General features: G+C 39.6%; 1 protein-coding gene across 1 annotated transcript in view; it reads right to left on the bottom strand.

Annotated features, from left to right (window-relative positions):
- lrrc4ca (leucine rich repeat containing 4C, genome duplicate a) overlaps positions 1 to 21,568 on the bottom strand; it is a 236,875-nt gene that overhangs the window by 156,110 nt on the left and 59,197 nt on the right. The gene's annotated exons all lie outside the window — the stretch shown is intronic.

The raw sequence follows: 21,568 nt of genomic DNA, 5'->3' as shown, positions 1-21,568 counted from the left end.
CACGGTTTCCATCTTTCTGTCGGCTTGGGCCTCAGTGTCCTGTGCACTCTTTCCATTTCCGGCAGAGTCTCTAAAGTGTCCTCGTGTAGCAATTCCTCTAAAAACTTGGACATAAACGCAAAGGCCGCTCCACTTTCGTAGCTTTCTGGAAGCCCGATCACCCTTAAGTCATTGCATTGGGATCGGTTCTCAAGGTCATCAGTCTTCTCAGTTAACTTTTTATGTTATGTTATGTTTAAATGTTCCACCCGTTTCTCCTAGCTTGTCAGCCTATCACTATGGCCAGTGTGGGCTTCCTCCATCTCAGCAAAGCGAGGCTCATAGTTGTCAAGTTTTTTGCGAAGCGCATCTAGGGATTGGGTTATGGGTACAAGAAAAGCTTGCATTTCAGAGAAGATGGCAACATGGGTCTTCTTCAACTCGGTTTGAAGTGCAGAAGTAGAGAAACCTTTTCTGTCTCGAGAGCTGGTATATCCATGTTGTTAGCTAGCCTGTTAGCTCCGGCCTTAGTTTTCCTTTTTTGAGTGGATGCCTTATTTTTTCCTGACATAGCTGGGACTACAGCCGTGCTAAAGTTAGTTCACATCACTGCAGCTGAAAATTCAGGTGGTGGTTCATTATGGTCATATGCTCCTGAGACCTGAACTTTTGTTTGGCATGCATTTTTAAATTCCTGTAGCTATTTGGTATCAGTAGGAACTGATAAGTATAAAAAACTAAACACCATCAATGATATTAAAGAGCCAATGTGCTCAAATGAGACAATAATAAAGTCCCATTGTCCTTCAACAAGCTGATTATAAATACCCAGTGTCTTCAACTGAGTACTTTCTAATTAACAGCATCAAATATGTAGGGCATATCTAACTACAAACTTTGTTAATCATAAATAAACACAGTTCAAACCATTAATTTGATCATGTTTTTTATGTTGTCGAGTTTTGTGTTGGGGTCAGCTGCAGACTGACTTGGCAGAGATGGCTGCCATCTTGTTTTTACATGTATTAGTGTATTGTGCTCTTACTACCATAGGTGGTAGTAAAAAAAAAAAAAAAGTTCACAAATGAAGACAACAGGCCAAAGTTAAGCAGAATGAAGCAGAAGGTCCAGTAAACCCAAAATATAATGTTCTCATATGAAGACCCAGGGTCTCAGGAGGATATATTAGGGTGACCATATTTTGATTTCCAAAAAAGAGGACACTCGCCCCGGCCACGAGATAGCAGTTTACTCAAAGATGCCTTATAATTTTAATATATTTAAAGTTTATATGTGTGGATAGAAAATTCAGTTATATTACAAAATAATATCTCTCAAAGACAGAAATTCAGATAGGCTTCTCAGAGGTTACTCAACTTGCTTTTATTATGCCTAAAATAATAATCTTTTTACAAGTTTCAATTGTACAAAAATAAATATAAATGTAAAATCTCTGTAATGAAATAATGATAGAAATAATGTCTCTTCTGTATTAGAAAAATCAACTTGTGAAATCATAGCTATCTTTTCAAGTCTTACTGGACAAATAAATAAATGAATAACATGAAATAATGTTCTAAATAATACCTCTTCTGTATTAGAAAATCCAACTTTGAGGTCCCCGGCCCCTTTATTAGACATAGAATCATATGTGGCAGCTTTGCACACGGTGCACTCAGCCTCCCATATATCCCGACCGGGTCGGGACGGTAAATTGGGAATTTTTTCTGCAGTTCATCTGTGAAGCTACACTTGCGCTTTGGCAACTTGGAAGCTTAGAATAATGCTGCGCCACCGGTGTCTGCTGCTTCCTCGTTGTGAGTGTTGGAGATCCGCCGATAAGGCAGCCTCTCGGGGATTACGCACACACACACACACACACACACACACACACACACACACAAAGAAAACCGGACATTATCATCAATTTATAAACACCCCCTGGATGCCCTGGACAGGATGTGAAAAGTGGACATGTCCGGGCAAAAGAGGATGTTTGGTCAGCCTAGGATATATTGATCTATATACTCAGAGCTACTCTCCACATGTTCTCCCTAGTCGGTCGCCATAGAGGAAGTCTAGTGTGCATTGTTAATTCGAACATCTTGAACTCAAGGATTCATATTGTCTCCATGTTTTATCTATTATGAATGTTCCCTCTTCTGTGCTTCCAGACCTCCTCTTATCAACAAAATGAAAAACAAACTTATTGCAAAACCTAATACTGTAATACAAGGGTGACAAGCTTATTTGAGTTCAGAGGCCACACACAGCCAGTTTGATCTCCAGTGGGCCGGACCAGTAAAACCATTACATAATAACCTATAAATGTCAACCGCTACAGATTGTTACCTTTTTTAGTGTAAAGAAGTGCCTTCCGAAAATGTTCATCCATTTACAAAACAGTGAACAGCCCACGATATCCTACTCAAAATATGTGCAAATTCAACAGTTTGTCTCAGTTTTTCTACATTCAGTCAGTCCACTACTCACTTTTATTACATATGCATTTTATTTTCAGAATTTTCCACTAAAGTTGAGGCTATTGACTTTGGCAGGCCAGTAGTGGCCCCTGGGAAGTATGTTTGACACCCCTGATGTAGTACATTTAACAATAAGGCGAACAACCCGGTACACAGCATGTGCTATCTCCTGCTGAGTTTTACAGTGCGTAGTACCAGAAAATTCAACACTCTGCAGCCTTCCTTCTACAATTCAGCTGTGAGTACAATTTGTGACCTTGTAATTATAGGGTTTTTATGTCTGATCTCAATGGCTGTGTGATATTGAGTTATACAGTTTTTATATTCTGCAAAATTCACCAGTGAAATCCTGTCATTTGTCAAAGTAGTAGACAGCTTTAAAGTACTCTAAATGTAAAATATCAAACTGCAATCAGATTTTTAATGGCTTGGAACAGCTTATAGGACTTTCTAATGCTGAAAACTCATCTACTGCTTGGAATCATAATGCAAGACCTAACAGAAAGCAACTATTTTAGAGGAAAAATTAAAAGTTTACTCTTGCTTTGTTTAATGTGAAAAAGCAGGAATTGATAACTAATTAATATGCTCTTGTCCAACAACCGCTGGTGTTACGTTTATAAGGCATTGTGTCCATGAGAGCATTTTTTTCCCAGCTGAAAACAGCTGTTGTTGTTTAGCACTTGTACATGTATGTGATGGCTGGTCTTTGTGGAATTAGTCCCACCTCTTGTCCACTGTGATTGGTAGGCTGGCTGAACAGTGACGGCAACAAGGACAGAGTTTTACCCAAAGCTGAATATTTCTTCAACTCTCATTTTTCAGTTGGGGATCAGATAAATGATCACAGAAGATACAAAGTGCTGGATCTATTATCATGTATCTATTTTAGGGCTGGATTACAAAGCTTCTAAAAAGGATACGATTGCACCAGAGCGCTCATTGGAGTGGCACGATGGCTAACATTAGCTACTGGGCCAAACAAATCAAGTCTCTCTTACATTCAGCATTATTGAGATATTTAATGTTAGTAATATTATGTTGTCATTGTCAACACCAGATTTTTATCCTGAGTCTTGTTTAAGTCAGTACAGTTGATTTTCAGATAATATTCCATCACATTTATTTTTCACTTGAGGGATTCCACTTGCCTTGGTCAAGTGTTAATGTCGAGCCCTGTGACAGAAGAAAATCGCACTCAGTGCACTGTAGTGATTGAGTAATTTAGCGATATTATACAGAATTTTTATCTCCATCAATCAATAGATTGGTTAAAGAGTAGGTAGAATTTCAGTTGACCAAGGCTTTCTTTGGTTAAACACAGCCATTTTTTTCCATCCATCCATTTTCAACCACTTATCCAAAGCTGGGTCGTGTGAGCAGCAGGCTGATCAAAGTGCTCCAGGCAGAGTGACTGGCAGAGAACCATGGCCTCAGACCTGGAGGTGCTGCTTCTCACCCCGACCTCTTCACACTCAGCTGCAAACCACTCCAGCGCATGCTGGAGGTCACGGTGTGATGAAGCCAACAGAATCACATCGTCTGCAAAAAGCAGAGATCCAATTTGGAGGTCACCAAAATGGACTCCTTCCTGCCCCCAGCTTGTGCCATTTTCCCCCTTTTTATGAATTATTATTATCATTATTTTGACTTTTATGAAAATAGACATTCTGTCAAATGTTATTAAATATTTCGGACTGTGCCCCCACTAATCTGCAAAAGATTTATTCTAATTTTATCTCATAAAATAGACTATAAATATATTCATTATGTACACCTAGTCAACGGAAGAAAAAGATGTGTATTTTTTTTCTGTCTGCATGCAGCAGGGTCATCACTTGGTCATGAGCGTTAAAGCCGGCTACAATATTATCTTCAACAAGCCTTTTCTTTTATAGTACAAAAATTGGAAGCAGAGATAAAATTGGAACATACATTTATTGAACCGTGTAGAAACTGTTGTTTTTAAAGCTCTTACTTCAATAGTCTCTCATTCAGGGGCCTTCAGAGTTTCCTCTGGCCTGTTTCTCTTGAATGTTCAAAAATATATGCAACACAGTATAACATACAGAATGCCACTATAATCCCTTCATATTTTGTATCATCTGAAATCCTTTTATTAGAGGCCATATGTCCTCTGGAAGAAATCAAAGCTTCAATTAACTACAGTGCTACAGGGGAGAAAACTGTTTATTTGCTAAAGTTTTCGGGCTTCTTTAAAAGACAGTGCCGGCTAGGCTTTTCAGTACCTGCTCTCCCGAGGGTGCCTACCGAAATGAGCTCAACTCTCCATAGACTTCACCTCCAGACACGAGGGTAAGAGCTACATTCGGCTCTGGTGGACAAGCCTGCCTGTAATTGAATTGGCCTCGACACCTTACTGGAGGAATAGGCTGTGATGTGTTTATTTATTTTTGGGCATATACCAGACAATTTACCCTGCACTGCCTTTTCTGGGGGTTTTTCAAGCAAGAAAATACTGCCAGAGCTTTTGAGAAATGAGCAGATTGTCAGCATCATCAAAACAGCAAACAGGGATTTTTTTTTTTAGACTGTCTGTGACCAGACATTGATCTTTATTTAATGCCAAGTCATAATAAACTACATTACAGTCAGTTACTTAATTGATTGAACTGCCTTTTAAAATTATTGCATCCTTTTGAATAAATGACCCCCATAAGATATTTCTATATGATTAGAATTCTCTCCTCTTTGATAAATCACATTTTATATAACATAGGCTACTAAAATCTCTCAAATATCGTCAACACTGGAAGCATTCATGTGAGTTTTGAGATATTCAGGATGAATCATCAGTCCTTGTTGGTGCTCTGATGGTGAACATGTTGTAGTCAATGTGTGATGTCCTCTGTGAAGGTCAGATAAGCTCCAGATTGCTCTGAGTGCTTACGTGTGGAAGAGAGTAGTAACTTAGTAAAAACCTACAATATTATTTTCCCTTTCTATCATTAGAGCAAAGCTTCTTAAAGGGGAACTACACCCATTTTGAAAATGAATACATGTTATTCTTAAAGTCTAAGACAGCACAGAAATATTAGCAAACATCAACAACTCGCTTCCAAATCCAAAACTAGAGAGCTAAAAGTCAACCTTGTGATGTCACAGGGTAGTCTCTGATGCAGTAAAGAGATTTTCAGGATGGGTGTAGTGTGAAATGTCCTGAACTCAAATAATTCAGTTATTGTGAGATATTATGGAGCAACTTTTTTTTTTCCAGATGGCACTTCCAGTTTCAGATTTTCAAGGTAGAAATGTGGGACTTTTACTTTGGAATATCTACATACTGATACAGTCAAAATACTTGAGTTTTGTAGGGCTGTAGTCTCCTGGTCGACTACTCGATTATTTGGTCGCCATGCTCTCGTCCGACCAAATTCTCATTGGTCGAATAATCGCCATGTTACTTTCATAAGGACAAAAGTGCTACATCAACAGCTTTCCAGGATTAATCCATTATTTCCTGCGGCGGGGGGGACAGGCCAAGTTACCTGTGAAAATGGGGGTGTTTTCAAAACACCCCCCTTGTCCTGTGAAAATGGGGGTGTTTTCAAAACACCCCCCTTGTTGACAGAAAGTTGAACTCGCCCACCCTTACGCTCAGTGTTGCGGTGACGCAGACCTCCTGTCTGTTTCTGTATACTGACACCATTTCCCTCAGTGGAAACGAAGCTTGCATTTACTTGTATTTCACAGATAAGAAACAATAAACTGTGAAGACAGTAAAGCCTCCACTAAAACAGCATTTTAAGTCGTGTGTGTGATTTATCCTTCAGGGATTTATACTTCGGGATTTATCCTGGCTTCATATGAGCAGAGGAAATCTCCGCTCGTTGCTAGGCTAATGTATACCATGTAAAATGCCATAGACTGGCGCTAATAACGTTAGCGCATTGTATTTGCTTGGAAAACGTGTTTAGTAACGTTATAAGACAGTTGTTTTGTCGGTGAATCTTGTGAGATGTAATGGAGCCAAATTATGTACCGTTACCTTTGTTACATGTTGCTGTTGTCCCTGGTTTTATATGAGAAGAGGAAAAGATCGCTAGACGCTAGGCTAATTTATACAATGTAAAATGCCATAGACTTGTGCTAATAACGTTAGCATGTTGTATTGTAGACAAGTGTTTGTCTGTCAGTTCTGCAATTTATAGTGAAGCTGATTTGTGTACTTGTGTTTGAAATTGTCTCTATTAAGCCATGTTTAATGTGTGTTTTGAATCAACTATATAAATAAAGTTTGATTTGAACTAAACTTTACAGCACTTAACACAGTCCTCCACCGCCGACTAGTGTTTTGGAGGTGTAACTGCAGAGTGACACAGACACACCATCGCAGAAGTAAAAATAACATGCAGATTTTTTTTTTTCCCACGACTAATCAATTAGTTGAAGATTATGTGCGACTTTAGTCGACCAAGGTTTTCTTTGGCTGACTACAGCCCTAGAGTTTTGTGTCTGTATATGTTGTCAGACATGTCCCCAACATCATCAATAATCGTGGTAATTTTTATTTCCAGTAACCCTCAAAGAATAAAGACATTCCCCTCACAGATTAGTGGTATTTACTTTTTAATTCATAAGGGACACTGGTAATTCATTTTACACTTCTTCTGAATACAATCCAATTAATCTTATTTCCATAACCTTGTATGAATTTTATAACTACTTATTTTGAAAACCGAACCTAGAAACACATCCTTCCAATAACTTTGCTAAGTCTGTCGCCATACACATTTATACTAATGTGTTTGTTCAGAACATGGTGGCTTATGTTTGTAAGAGCTGGCTGTTACATTTCTTACTCAAAACAAACACCTATCACATGAAGCATCATAGAAAGGTCTGTAAGAATATGGTGGTAGAATATAGACAGCCGATGAAACTGGCAGACAAGAATATTGTAGGTACGATCATCTCTTTTGTGCAGTCATCTCAAGGGCTGGATGAAAGCCTCTGGCAGGCCGGTTTCCACCCGTGGTCCTTATGTTTGATATCCCTTCCATAGACAATGAATTGGGAAAGATTTTATGGATGACACTGAGAGCACTCAGGGGAATGTTCTGAGTACATGGGTACATTTCCTGTTTCAGAGCGGAGAACATTACAATAGAATAAATCTCATTAGTGTATTAAAAAAAGAACAAACATTCTGTGGGTCCATAAAATCAGGCTCGCATTCGGAGCAGCTCCACACTTTATACCCGATGACATCACAAGTTAGAGACTCACTTCTCTGGTTTCTGGCTTTGAGAGAGAGTAGCTTATGTTCACAAATACTGATTGAACTTTCCTAGTCCATGGAAATGAAGTTCTAGCAAAAGTTCAGTCAGGAAGACAATGCTTTCCATGCTCAGGCTGTAAGTTTTCTTTCTCATCCTGCCATTCACTCATTGCACGCATGCTCACTCACTACCTTCAGGTGTCATTGTCTGGGTCTGTCAATTGAGCCATCAGATGCTTTTCAGCTCCTTCACTATCAACCAATGGCGCAGCGACACACGTTCTCTGTCAGCCTATCATCTCACTGCTCCTCATTTTAAATATGGCTCTTTCTCTGCTGTAGTTCTTCCTTGCTGCAGTTGTGCGCGTCCTCCACCTCCCCATCACCGGCCAGCCTCATCCACCCCAGCAGTCAGCAGCCTCAGAGTCAGCAGCCACCACCAGTGTCTAGACTCCATGGGGAATTTATCTTACTGCCACTCAGATTTCCCTTGATCACAAAATACCTCCCTCTGGTGTCCAAGTGCAAACAACTTATGTTAAATCTTAATCGGCACAAATCATCTGTTATTCTGTATACTCATATTCTGTATTAAATATTATCTTTACTTAACGCTTCTGTCTCTCCTGATTGAAATAACATTGGAATTCTTCATTTAAATGTTGTCTCCCTTTAAATGTTAAATTCATATGCAGCTTTTCTGAGTCATTGTTGCAGGAGTGTTCATGGCTTTTACAGTGTTACTGTACACAGGCTGAGTTTCCTCCAGCTGTTCTGCTTTCCTCCTACAGTCCAGAGACGTGTAAGCCGGTTGATTGAGTGTGAATTTACCTGCAGGTACAAGTGTGAATGTGTCAGTGTATAAACCCCGTGATAGAGTAGCAACCAGGTGCGTTTCCATCCCTTTTACTTGGTGCATGCTGGGATAGGCTGCAGCCCCCAACGTGACCCTGAAGAAACGATTAAGTACAGAGAAGTGATGGATGGTTGGAATCCCAAGGATTACTGCATCTTGTATATCATGTGCGATATGTCAAGAGAAGTTCATTGTATTAAGACAACACATGGCAAAAGGGAGATTATTTAAATGTTGGTCTCTGCATCTATTAAATGTAGTTTCCAAGGCTTCTCGTGTTGCATTTGTGTACACAGCAGCACTAAGCAGATTTGGAGAGAACCACAAAGAAAGAGCTACATAAACATGCTGTACTGCCTAGAGCCTATAATTCCTCTTCAGATTTCACTTATTGAGTCCCCTGTAGTGTTGTTAGGTGCACAATAAAGTGCCCAATTAAAGCGCTGCTGTTTAGCTGTCAACATCTTTGTCTCTCTAACCAAAATTGAGACAAAGCAGAAAAGTTGTTTGACAGGATTGTTTCTTTCTTTCTTCAAATGTATAACCTCACCAGACAGATATGAATCGCTTTGCTTTTGAGTAACTGAAGGCAATATTTTTTTTTGCTTCTCGCTCGTCTCATTCACTTGTAATGTTTAGAATAAAAAATAGGCCCATTGTAATCGGAAAACAGATGACTAAAAACTGGCGATAAGATTGAGAAAGAGAAAAAGGAAGAACAAATTGCTGGTGACACAAAAAGGCATAATTCAAACAGCTGGGAGAAAATTTTAAAATGAAGTAATTGAGTGAAAGACAAATGGCGAGAGAGACTGGGGATTAATAACTGGCTGTTATGAATGCAAACAGTTTCACTGTCACATCTTTCTTGCTCTCAGAATGAGGGTGTTAGACAAGAACAAATCTGTTGTCAGGGTAGTTATGAAGGAAATGAAATTACTGATGGAAATATCAAGAATGTTTTACATATAAAAATGTGAGGGACTTTTGTTTTTTACCATTAAAACATACATCTTGATATTATAAACTACTCAATCAATTAATATCCATATTCATAATATAACCTCTAGAAATAAAGTAAAGCAAAAACTGAGACCAAGCTGAGAAAACCTGAGGCGAAACATGTACACTTTTCTTTGCATGGAGAGAGGCTCCAATAAAACGCTGACACAAAACACAAAAGCACTCCTCAGTGTCAGAGGTGAACCTGAACTTAGTGCAACAACTACTGGAGATAATTTACCTAGGGTGCCCAGCCCACATACTGCAACAAACTCTCCCAAACACTTTCATTATTTCAAAATGAAGATATATTTCACTTCCGTTACAAGTTGTTTATGGTGAGAAAAGATTGTCGCCAATAACTTGTCCCATTAATCTGCTGGACTAAATCTGTCTAATGCTGCACAACACTTGTATGTGGTATTTTATAGTTGATCTTGTCATCTCCCAACAAAGCGTAAATCAAAACCCCCTCAGCGCCTCATAAAAGGGGATAGAGTACATGGACCTTAGACACAAAGAATTACTGTACTTGAATATGAAGACCATGCCGACTGTGTTGTAAATTTTACTTAATTTTTTATACACACATACACTCACTCACTGGCCACTTTATTAGGTACACCTTGCTTGTACTGGGTTGGACCCCTCTTGCTTTCAGATCTGCCGAAATTCTTTGTGGCATAGATTCAACAAGGTGCTGGAAACATTCCTCAGAGATTTTGGTCCATATTTACATGAAAGCATCACACAGTCGCTGCACATTTGTCAGCTGCAAATCCATGATGTGACCCATTCCACCACATCCCAAAGGTGCTCTATTTCAGTGGAAAAGTGGTACAGTGAACTCACTGTCATGTTCAAGAAACCAAGTACCCATCAGAAGATGGGTACACTGTGGTCATAAAGGGATGGACACGGTCAGCAACAATACTCAGGTAGGCTGTGGTGTTTAAACCATGCTCAGTTGGTACTAAGGTGCCCAAAGTGTGCCAAGAAAATATCCCCCACACCATTACACCACCACCACCAGCCTGAGCCGTTGACACAGGGCAGGATGGATCCATGCTTTCATGTTGTTTACACCAAATTCTGACCCTACCATCTGAATGTCGCAGTAGAAATCCAGACTCATCAGACCTGGCAATGTTTTCCAATCTTCTTTTGTCCAATTTTGGTGAGCCTGTGTGCATTGTAGCCTCAGTTTCCTGTTGTTAGCTGACAGCAAATCTGCATGAAATCCCAGTAGATCAGCAGTGTCTGAAATACTCAGACCAGCCCATTTGGCTCCAACAACCATGCCACGTTCAAAGTAACTTAAATCACCTTTCTTCCCCATTCTGATGCTCAGTTTGAACTGCAGCAGGTCGTATTCACCATGTCTACATGCCTAAATGCATTGAGTTGCTGCCACATGATTGGCTGATTAGCTGTTACCTTTAGCGAGCAGTTGAACAGGTGTACCTAACCAGCTCCAGCTCCAGCTCCGGTGTTTTAATTTGCATTCGTCACAATGACTTGATCGCAAGCCATTCTGTTTGTTGTGCAAACCTCAACATTTGTTCATTGTATGTCATATCGTAGGTCCACAAATATTAATCTTTATCTCATAATTATCAGACTTTGATTGTCTGTCTGACCCTCCCTGTGATCCGGGCTATTCATTTATTTCAAATGATGTAGGCTATTTAATTGTTCGATATCATCACACTATTTTGAATATAAACAGGGAATACTGATACAATGTGGTAACCACTGTATGTGAATGACCCTCATCTATTTTAAATGCCTATTAGTTCTTCTGATGCAATTTTGGTGAAAGTAACACAAAAGTAGTGTAATAAATAACTTATTTCCCTATACAGAGAGCTATATGGTAAAGTAATGTATTACTTTCAAATGAAGGTAACTAGTAGTATGTACTATATATTACATTTTAAAAGTAGCTTGCTCAACACTGCAGCATTCTGTCATATAGCCATGGCAACAAGTTTCTAATTTGCCATCCAATCCTACGCAGTTATTATATGATTTATCTGCAGTACAGCAACTCCATCTGAATGTCATTTTATCCATTTCTACCACTATGAGGAGGGTTATGACTTATTATGGGCTGCATAAATACATTTGCATTGATTTTACACTTGAGTACTCTCTGCTGTGTTTCTCTCAGCTTATATTGTTTGTTTTTTTGAGACTAAATGTAGGTATATAAAAGGATTAGTTAATATGCTCAATACATCTGAGACTTTTCGGAACACTTACTGTGAAACTGAACTGTATAAGCCTGTTGTTTGTTCCCTGCTCTGCAATCAGTGCTGGAGGACTGCCAGCATGGGTGTCCAAAAAAAGTACCAACCCCCTGCGGTGACCCAGAATCAATCAGGGCAGTTATTTATCACTGATACTTAATAATCCAGTTTAATTGGAGATATAGGGGAAACTCTAGGTTGCAAGGTTTTCTCCCTCCTCAATGGAGGACAAAGAAGAACTCAGGGTGTTATCACAGAGTTATAATTCTTATCAGTGTCATTTACGGGCAGGGGTGAAACATCTCATTTTGAGGGTTTTTATCCTTGTTTTCCAAAAATTGACTAAAGCTTCCCAGCTCAAATAAAGCACAAGATGTATGATGCAGTGCCTCTCAAGGACAAATGGTATTACATTTGGTGCTATAAGCTTTTTTGTGGTTTATAAAATATTTCAAACAGAGAATGGCTCTGCTCTGCCTTCTGTTCTTTGTTTTACAATGTTTCCCAGACAAAGATGCATAAACAAGCAAACATAGAAACAGGTGAGAAGCCTCATATCCATGTGGGGGAGAGGCACATCTAATCCTGCTGTTGTTAGCTATGTGCGCTTATCGCAACTCACAGAGTGGAGGTGGCAAACAAAGCCGCAGTCGTATGCCGATGCAAATGAAAGTCATCGCATTGCACGGCTCTCACCGCTGTGCCGTGCCTTGCCGAGGCATTGTGTTTGCGCAGTCTGAATCTCTCGAGGTCCACTGTAGTAAGTGCAACACACAAGCTGGACATTCTTGTAAATACAGCCTCATCTATGAAGGACGTGCTCGGCATAACATGAGTTGGATGTTGGACTTAGCTGTGGTGATGAGTCACTTCGTTTCCAGGTGTTTGCAGAGATATTACATTTCTGTGAAATGACAGGTATCACTTATTTAAATCCTGAAAAATTACAGCTCCGGAAATTTCTCTCGTGGTATGTGAATAAACATTTTTCCAGTAAAAAAATAAAAAATATTATGAAGTTGTTTGTTTGTGAAAGCATTTGGAAGCAAGCTCACTTTGCCAGTTCCTTTGATACCTGTAATTAAAGATCAGTATTTTAATTAAAATCTTGAATGATTTCCCATTTTGCAAACATATAAAAATAAAAAACATCCCACGAGGCATTAATTCCTCTGAATGTGTCGTGAATAAATGACTTGGTGCATTCTGGGTAAATATAGCCACTTTATGTAATCTAAGCCTGCACGATTCAGGCTTAAAGGAATACTTCACCCCCCAAATGACCATTTCTATATGGATTACTCACCCATTGTTATTTTGAATTTGGGAAGAAAGGTTTGGTTTTTCTCACATGCCTCCACCATAAATGAAGAATCCAAAAACTGAGAAAATTGTTGCTGAATTAAAATCATAAGGGTCTGATTTTAATAACGGCAAAACTTTTAAAATTGTCATTCACAAACTCTCAGACAACTTGTATTATCCAGGGCCCGTTTATCCAGTCATATGCTCTGTAATTCCGAAACACCCACATTTTCGCCATAGACTGTTTAAACATAATGAACGTAGCCACTGTGATATCACCCATTGTTTTGACGACTCTTGTTTAAAGCCTGAATTTTGGCATTTTGGCCGTCGCCATCTTGGTTTTTGGAGCTAGATATGACCAAATTTGGATGCGAGGGTGAACCTATGGAAGGGCAATGGGTAGATCTGACTAATAGACTGTGGTCACGCCTTGCAAACAGCCTGTCACTCAGAGTGGCCATGGTCTCAGTGATGCATAACTTATAGCCTAAATACAATTTTAATGGGTGAGTTATACAAAAATGTATCACCCATACAGATAGCTACAGAAACACCTGGCTGTAGACATGTTTATTTCTGCTGCAAAGTTGGGCATTTTCAATGGGTGTCTATGGGGACTGACTCACTATGGAGCCAGCCTCAAGTGGCCACTAGAGGAACTGCAGCTTTTTTGTTGACTTCATTTTTCAGTCAAGGAGGTTGCTGCTTTTTTTTTCAGTTAAGCTTCACTAATGAAAACATTTTTGCATAAACAGTCTCAGGCAAAGACAAGTAGCATACATGTGCTGTCATGCAGAGGTGTTTTAAACAGTGACGTTTAAGCAAAACTGTATGTATTTGGAAAGTTCTGAGCATAGTACTGGATAAATGAGACTTGTGTGAAAGTTGTGTGAAAGTTGCAAAGGCATGTTTTGATACAGTTCTGCTTTTATCAAACACAGACCTCTATGACTTCCGTTTATCAGAAATATTCTCTGTTTCTGGATTCTCTGATCACCGTTGAGGCATGTGAGGAAAAAAACAGATTTTCTTGTCAAATTCAACATAACATGGGAAGAGTAACTGATATACAAATGATCATTTGAGGGCTGAAGTGTCCTTTAAGGTCCTCTACAAAGTTGTATTCGCCTTGACTTGTGCATAGATGAGGCACTCTCAAAGTGTAGCTCTGCCTTTATGCAATATTGAGCAAAGACGGAGGTGGAAAGGTTTGAGACATAAGAGTGATGTTAAAGGTAACCAATGTTCAAGAGCTATAATTAGAAAGAATCACTTATTCATGCTGTGGAAGAGTGTTACGAAACACTGGTGTGCAGCGTGTTTAGTATCAACACATTTTGGGCACAGAGATTATGCATAATTATAATTATGATAATTATAGAATGGTTATCGGTAAGGTTTCACATACAGGCAGGGATAAAGTAGAGGACAAGAGGAGTGAGCCTGCGATGACACATGCTTTGGCAATCCCGAGCAGTGAGCAATGGCTCATCTAAGAATGCTGATATGTTACACCTGTGTCAGTCCCCATTAGTGTAATTACACAAGAGCTAAGCCGACGGTCCAGAATGTGGGCGGAAAAGATGGAAGCATAAAACTGACATTAATAATGACATTATCAGCACTTCTGTCTGAGCCAGAGAAAGTGAGAAATACATCACGTTCAAAGAGAGAGGATTTTATAAACATATTCATAAAGCAGGTGCGTGTAGCTTTAGCTGTCTCACTTGAGTGAGACACTACTCGAGGCATCACTGTAATGCTTTGTGACCTTAATGTCACAACATATTAGAGCACCATTCATGACAACTGGGAGGAAGCATGGGGGAATTTTTTTTGTTATCTATTCATCAAAGTGAGAGGTTTTCAACCTTTACTGACCCCAGTCCAACACCTTAGAGACATTGTTAGTTTCTTACAATGCTCACAGTTGAATTTATGCTATTCTGCAAATCCAGTAAAATCATTCAAACAAATTAAACCTTTTTTACACATTTTATTGCAAGAAGTTACATCAACAGTAAGTTAAGAATTATTTATGCAAAGGCTACACTTGTTTCTTTGTAATTGATGAGGAGGAAATGAGGAGTTAATATTCTAGTAGGGTGACCAGAACTTCCAAGGACAATCCCCAGATCTGGTCCTTTATCTTCGGCTGGCAGGATCCCCGGAGAAGTTTTGCCTTCTCTGCATGGCATTACTACCAAGGAAGGAACCAAGGTAGGTTTTTCGTCTTTACTTTAAAATGCAGGTGCTATGTTTTAAATTGACGAAGAAACACCTGCATGGCACCTGGGTTCTTTCATCTCTTCAATGGATGCCTCTTTGTTAGAAATCTGTAGGAATTCACTGACAATATATGAAAGCACAGATGGCTTCAGCCCTAAGCCACAGTTACTCATACTTTTGTTTATAAGCTTGATATTTTTTGGGAACTGTTAGACTACTGAAACGTACACTAAAATGGTGTTCAGATATGACATCATAACAAACCAGCAGGTGTCCATGCAGTACAACAGTCCTTAATTCAGAATCTTCTTTATTGGCCAAGTATGCATAAACATACAAGGAATCTGACTTTCTGTGGCTCTCAGTGTACTTTGTAGTAAGAAATATACATACAGCTAAAAACAAGGACAACAAAGCTGGACAACGGTAAAAACATATAGATTTGGCTGCCACTCACATATATAGTTACTATTCATGGCGGTCTGTCTTAACTTAACTGTTGTGCTTTGCTGATGGTGCTCCGTTGCGTGCTGGTGTTATGTGCAATACTGTTATGTGTAGTATGTGTTTTTATTCTTTTATGGTGTATGCGTCATTTCTGCTGGACTGTTATTGTAAGGCAGCAGTACTTGTGCAGCTCCTGAGCCAAAGATGAATTTCCCAATAAAATATATCGTATTGTACCATATTGTATTGTAACGTAACTTGAATATTAATCAGTGATGCTAGATTAGAACAATGCAGTGCTAATGAACAGTTTTGCATGCAATCTAACGTAAAATGAGCTGGTTACCTCCTGTGAAATTCTCCTTTGCAAAGAATGACAAAAACAAAAATCAATTTTCAGGAATCTTTAGAGCACTGGTTCCCATGCTATGCTATCACTGTTGGTACGTGAGCTCCCTCTAGTGGTACCCGGGGGAATTGAACACTAATAAAACGTAACATTAGCTGGTCACCTCTTGTGAAATTCTCCCTTGCAAAATATAAAACAAAACAAAAAATCAATTTTCAGAAACATTAAGAGCACTGGCTCCCTAGCTATGGTACCACTGGTGGTACGTGAGCTCCCTCTGGTGGTACCTTGGGGAATCAAACACTAATAAAATGTAACATCAGCTGGTCACCTCGTGTGAAATTCTCCCTTGCAAAATATAAAACAAAAAAAACAAAAAAACAAAACAATTTTCAGTAACATTAAGAGCACTGGCTCCCTAGCTATGGTACCGCTTGTGGTACGCAAGCTCCGTCTACTGGTATGTGGAGGAATCGCTATATATATATATATATATATATATGTATATATGTATCAAAATACCACAACATTTCGTATAAAATTCTTAAACCGTGACATCCCCAAAATGTAATAAAATAAATAATAAATAAGTAAATAAAAATAAAGATTAAATAAAATACGTTTTGCCTGTCCTGTATAAGTACATTTGTTCATGATTAATTACCAGTTAAATTGTAATGTTAAGCCAAGGTAAAATGAATAGTTCAACACCAAAATCATGACTCCAAACAGGAACTATCAGAGAGTAGTGCGGATGAGGAGGAGAATATTTCGAACAGCCCTGTTGAAACTGAAGTGGACGACAATCAACCGAGCGCAAGTGCTAATGGCTACTTCAGCAGTGAAATTTCAACAGCATCTAATGAGGGGTTGGCCCTTGCTGTCTATGAGTTTTGCAGAAGCGTTTAAGTGCCAGTTCTAGTGCTACGCTGTTGCACAGTGTGGCTGAGGCTGATGACAATAACAACAGTAAATAATCTTCTGATTAAGAATAAATTTGCCTCCTATCTGAATTGTCCTTAGTTTAACCCTTAGAGTGTCATCACTTCTCTTGTGCTGCTTTCAGCTGCTTTCGCAAGTATTTAAACCTTTAAACCCTGAGCACATTTTTCTCTTTTTTTTGTTAATTACTTGCTAATTTTATCAGTCATTTCTTCTGCCGTTGTTCATTGCCTTCTTCCCATGTTTTTGAAAGAAGCCAAGCCAATTTGCTCAGGTTTCAAAGGTTTAATTGGGTATACCTTCGCTACTACATTTAACATCAGTCATATTGGTGGTACTTCGAGAGCCTAATACTGTCATTTCTGAGGTGGTACAGAGTGTAAACCATAAAAAAATGAAATATTTACTTTAATACTTTAAAAATAAAGTAGGGCTACTTGCTTTCATTAACACACACACACACACACACACACACACACACACACACACACACACACACACTACATATAAACACAGAAAATTGGATGTGAAAGTAAGTGCTTGTCTAAAAAACACAGCACATTCATGTCTCAGGAGCCAAACCAGCCTGCAGTCAATTACATATTATGTTTCTTCATTAATATATTTATTTTTTCTTAATTGGCAAGAGAGCACTTAAACCAAGTGAATAAAGACACACTGCAAAACAACATGCATCTAATATAGGACATGTCTAAGTGAGAGCGCCACTGCCTCCACACAGTATTACCAACTCAAGCTGGCACCACAAGTCGGGCAGCAAATCTTTTTTCTTGTTGTGTTGGGAAGAAGAGCTTGAGTGGCAAGAGCCAGCATACAGTAAGTGGTGGTGTATGGTAAGCTAATAAAGCAATATCACAGAGAGAAAGACAGTAATGCAATAACTGTGACTATCATGCAGAATTTTTGTGACATGTCTGACCGTGAGAAACATGATGACACAATTTGTTATATACTCCGACTGTATTACTGTTAATATGGTAGACCTGTTGTAGAGGAATACCTCTGTATTTCTATAGAATTTGCAAGGGTCAGTTTTTGTTTTCTTTCTAATGTTAGCATTCAAAGTTAAGTTAGTTGTTGTTTAGCTTTTAATAACTTGAGGAAATGTGCTAAATTACTCTTGTCCACTAATGCCTCAGTCAGCCGTCTTTTTAATTTTCTTACTACATGTAAACTAGGGACGTTTGTTTCAATTAATATTGCTTTCGATAGCTTGACACCCATTAATTTCCATTTTGGGGGCTTTGAGTTTGAACGAAGCTGCGCTTTAGCCAATCACAATTGAGAGGGCGGGGCCGAGACGTGCAGGTGTCCCCAGGAAATGTGTACCTACAGAAACAGCAAGCTCCGCGTCCATGGCGACCGCTCCACCCAAAACGCCGTCTCGTCAACGTGAAAAATTTTTTTTTTCCAGCGGATGTCTNGAGTTACTGAGTTACTACAGACACCGCTAACGGGGCTAACAGCTAACGGTTAGCCCAGCTAATCTACGATAATCATGTTATTAATTACAAAACGTGCACACAGAAATAGTAATGTTTGTTCAATCATTGTGTTTATAGACTTTACAAACATCAGATTAGTCTAAACGGTGATATAGTGACATGAAAAATGTGATGGATGGGGGGTTGAGCGATCCCCGAGGCCGATTGCAGTTTCATCTGCTGCCGCAATCCCAGCACAGCAGAAACAATAAGTGCATCCCCAGTTAACAGAAACACTGCGCGCATTTACGAACGAGACAAAGCAGCATGAATTCATTAATTATTTAAATATCACTGAAAGGATCAGCCCGGATCTACCGTTAGTTAATGTCCTGTGTTCTTCTGCACACTGTGCATGGAGTTTTTGGCCAGTGCAGGGGCTTTAATGTGGTGGTCCCTTCCCAGAAGTTGCATCATGGCACTGCTGGCGGCAGCTGGTGTCTCTCAAGTCATTAGCGGAGTGTGTGTGTATGCAAATCAACCTGCGCTCGTAACCTGTCAAAGATATTCCTGGTGCTTAACCAACTAATGGTTAACCATGACATCCCTCATTTTGACATTCTAACATTAACATTATTTATAGTCACAAAATTAAAGTTAAGTCAAGTTTTAATTCTTCCAGTGTTTTAGTCTTAAAGTAACACATTATTATATCTAACACACACACACACACACACACTCTAGGGCTGCTAAAGGCTTGGAGTTTTCTCCTTCACTGAGAATGCTTGCTGTGGTCATTTTGAATTTATGTCAGCTAAATTATACTCCACTGATGACAAATTTTCTTGGTAGAAGAAAATATGAAAACATCCATAGAAACTTCTGAAACGATCCCTGCAGCATAATCCCCCTCTCCACCATCCATCCATATTCTCAGCAAGGATTGCCAACATTGCTAAATGCACTGTCTCTGTGTCCATTGCTTGTGTGTCTCATGTTCCACCTGAGTACAGGTGCCTCCAAAATCTTGTGCTTTGTGCTTTTATCCCCCCACCAGCTGGGGCTTATCCCTCTCCCACGGACGGTTAGGACAATCTGTGTCCACTGCTCCGTATATTCCCCGTTTGCTCAAACATCTGCTGAGTTCTGCACAGTAGTCCAAAAGAGAGCCAAGAGTGAAATGATTCGTTCATTTTTCACTTTCTTTTAACTAAATCTTTCTCTTTTTTTTTTCTCTCAGTTTGAGTTTTGCAGCAGGGAGATGTTATACGCTGGAGGTAGAAGCGCTGATGGAAAGGAGTGAGTTACACTAAATACTCATATTTCTCTATGAACCAGACCGGGACCGTTCATGACAGCCTGAATTCCCTCTGACCTCTGGACTGAAAGTGCATGCCGATAGCCATGCTCCACTTGTGTCTCTGCTCCAATCCTTATCTAAGAGGAAGCGACATATTGGCGTTGGTGAGCTCTGGGGTGGAGCAGAGCTGCATCAGAGGAATGGAGCCTTAAGGTCCAGTCTGTTTCACTGTGCTGCACAGCTTTTGCACATGTAAATGTCCCCTCGGTGACCGGCGAGACAATCACTGAGTGTATGTTCTCTATATGGAAAATTAGCCACACGAGAAAAATTGGGCAAAAACTGTAACAAATGTGAATATTGCATTTAAAAACATTACTTTAGGAAGAAAAAAAACACTGTCAACCAAGACTCAAATACTTCCTTATTAAAGTATAGTGTATCCATCCATCCATTTTCGTAACCGCTTATCCTCTTGAGGGTCGCGGGGAGCTGGAGCCTATTCCAGCTGACACTGGGTGAGAGGCAGGGTACACCCTGGACAGGTCACCAGACTATCACAGGGCTGACACATAGAGACAGACAACCATTCACACTCACATTCACACCTACAGACAATTTAGAGTCACCAATTGACCTATCCCCAACCTGCATGTCTTTGGACTGTGGGAGGAAGCCGGAGTACCCGGAGAAAACCCACACTGACACGGGGAGAACATGCAAACTCTGCACAGAGGGGCTCCCACACCCGGGATCGAACTAAGAACCCTCTTGCTTTGAGGCGACAGTGCTAACCACCACACCACCGTGCCGCCCAAGTATAGTATATATACTTACAAATGATTCTGTGTAATACAGATTGTAGTGCGTATTAAAACATCCTTTATGATGTGTGAAATAGGTGTCTTCTTTACCATAGTAATACGCAGATGATACACAGCTCTACCTGTAAATACCAGTAAATAAGCTTCTCTTCAAAGTTGCTTATATGACATAAAAAGCAGGATGTCCAAAACTTCTTAAAATACAACTGTGAAAACACAGAAGTTCCCATGAATGGCCCTGACCATATTTCAAAACAAATTCAGCCTCTTCAGCCCCATCACTCTGAACATGAAATCAGGTGTAAAAAATATGGGTGTTATTCCAGACCCTGAAGCAACGTTAAAAGAATGTAGTCCAGTCTTGTTATTACCAGCCGAGGAATATCTCCAAATGTAGGTTACTTCTGTCCTTCAGTAACACAGAGAAAGTCATACATGCTCTTACATCCTCCCGCCTTGATTACTGCAATGCCTTGTTCACCTGCCTAAACCTATGGGCCCGAACGACGCATAGTGCGTCCAAATTCACACCCGTTCTTCTCTGTGGATTTTCTCCGTGACCTTGCGTCATAGCGAGAAGCCACGCATATCACGTGAAACAGCGGAACTGTAGCTTTCCGAGAAGGCCAAGCACTTGTCGGTAGTCCAATATTTTCACAGCGAAAAAAAAATGAAAAATTTACACTAAAATGATGTATAACAGAGCTTTCATACAGCTTTGCACACACATTACTCTTGGATGGATTACTCGCGAACGCAGGCTCGCACAGAAATGCCACGCATATCACATGAAAGTGCAGGACCAGAGCTTTCCAGTGATAACCACACACATCATTGTACTGTCATCCCATCACGCTATAAATACAGATTGATTGTCTACAAAATAAAAACCTGACGAATTTCTTTACAA

The sequence above is a fragment of the Epinephelus moara genome, chromosome 20 (assembly GCF_006386435.1).
Source record: "Epinephelus moara isolate mb chromosome 20, YSFRI_EMoa_1.0, whole genome shotgun sequence".
Taxonomy (NCBI): domain Eukaryota; kingdom Metazoa; phylum Chordata; class Actinopteri; order Perciformes; family Serranidae; genus Epinephelus; species Epinephelus moara.
The sequence above is the reverse complement of the archived record's forward strand: the minus strand, read 5'-3'. Positions and strand labels throughout refer to the sequence as shown.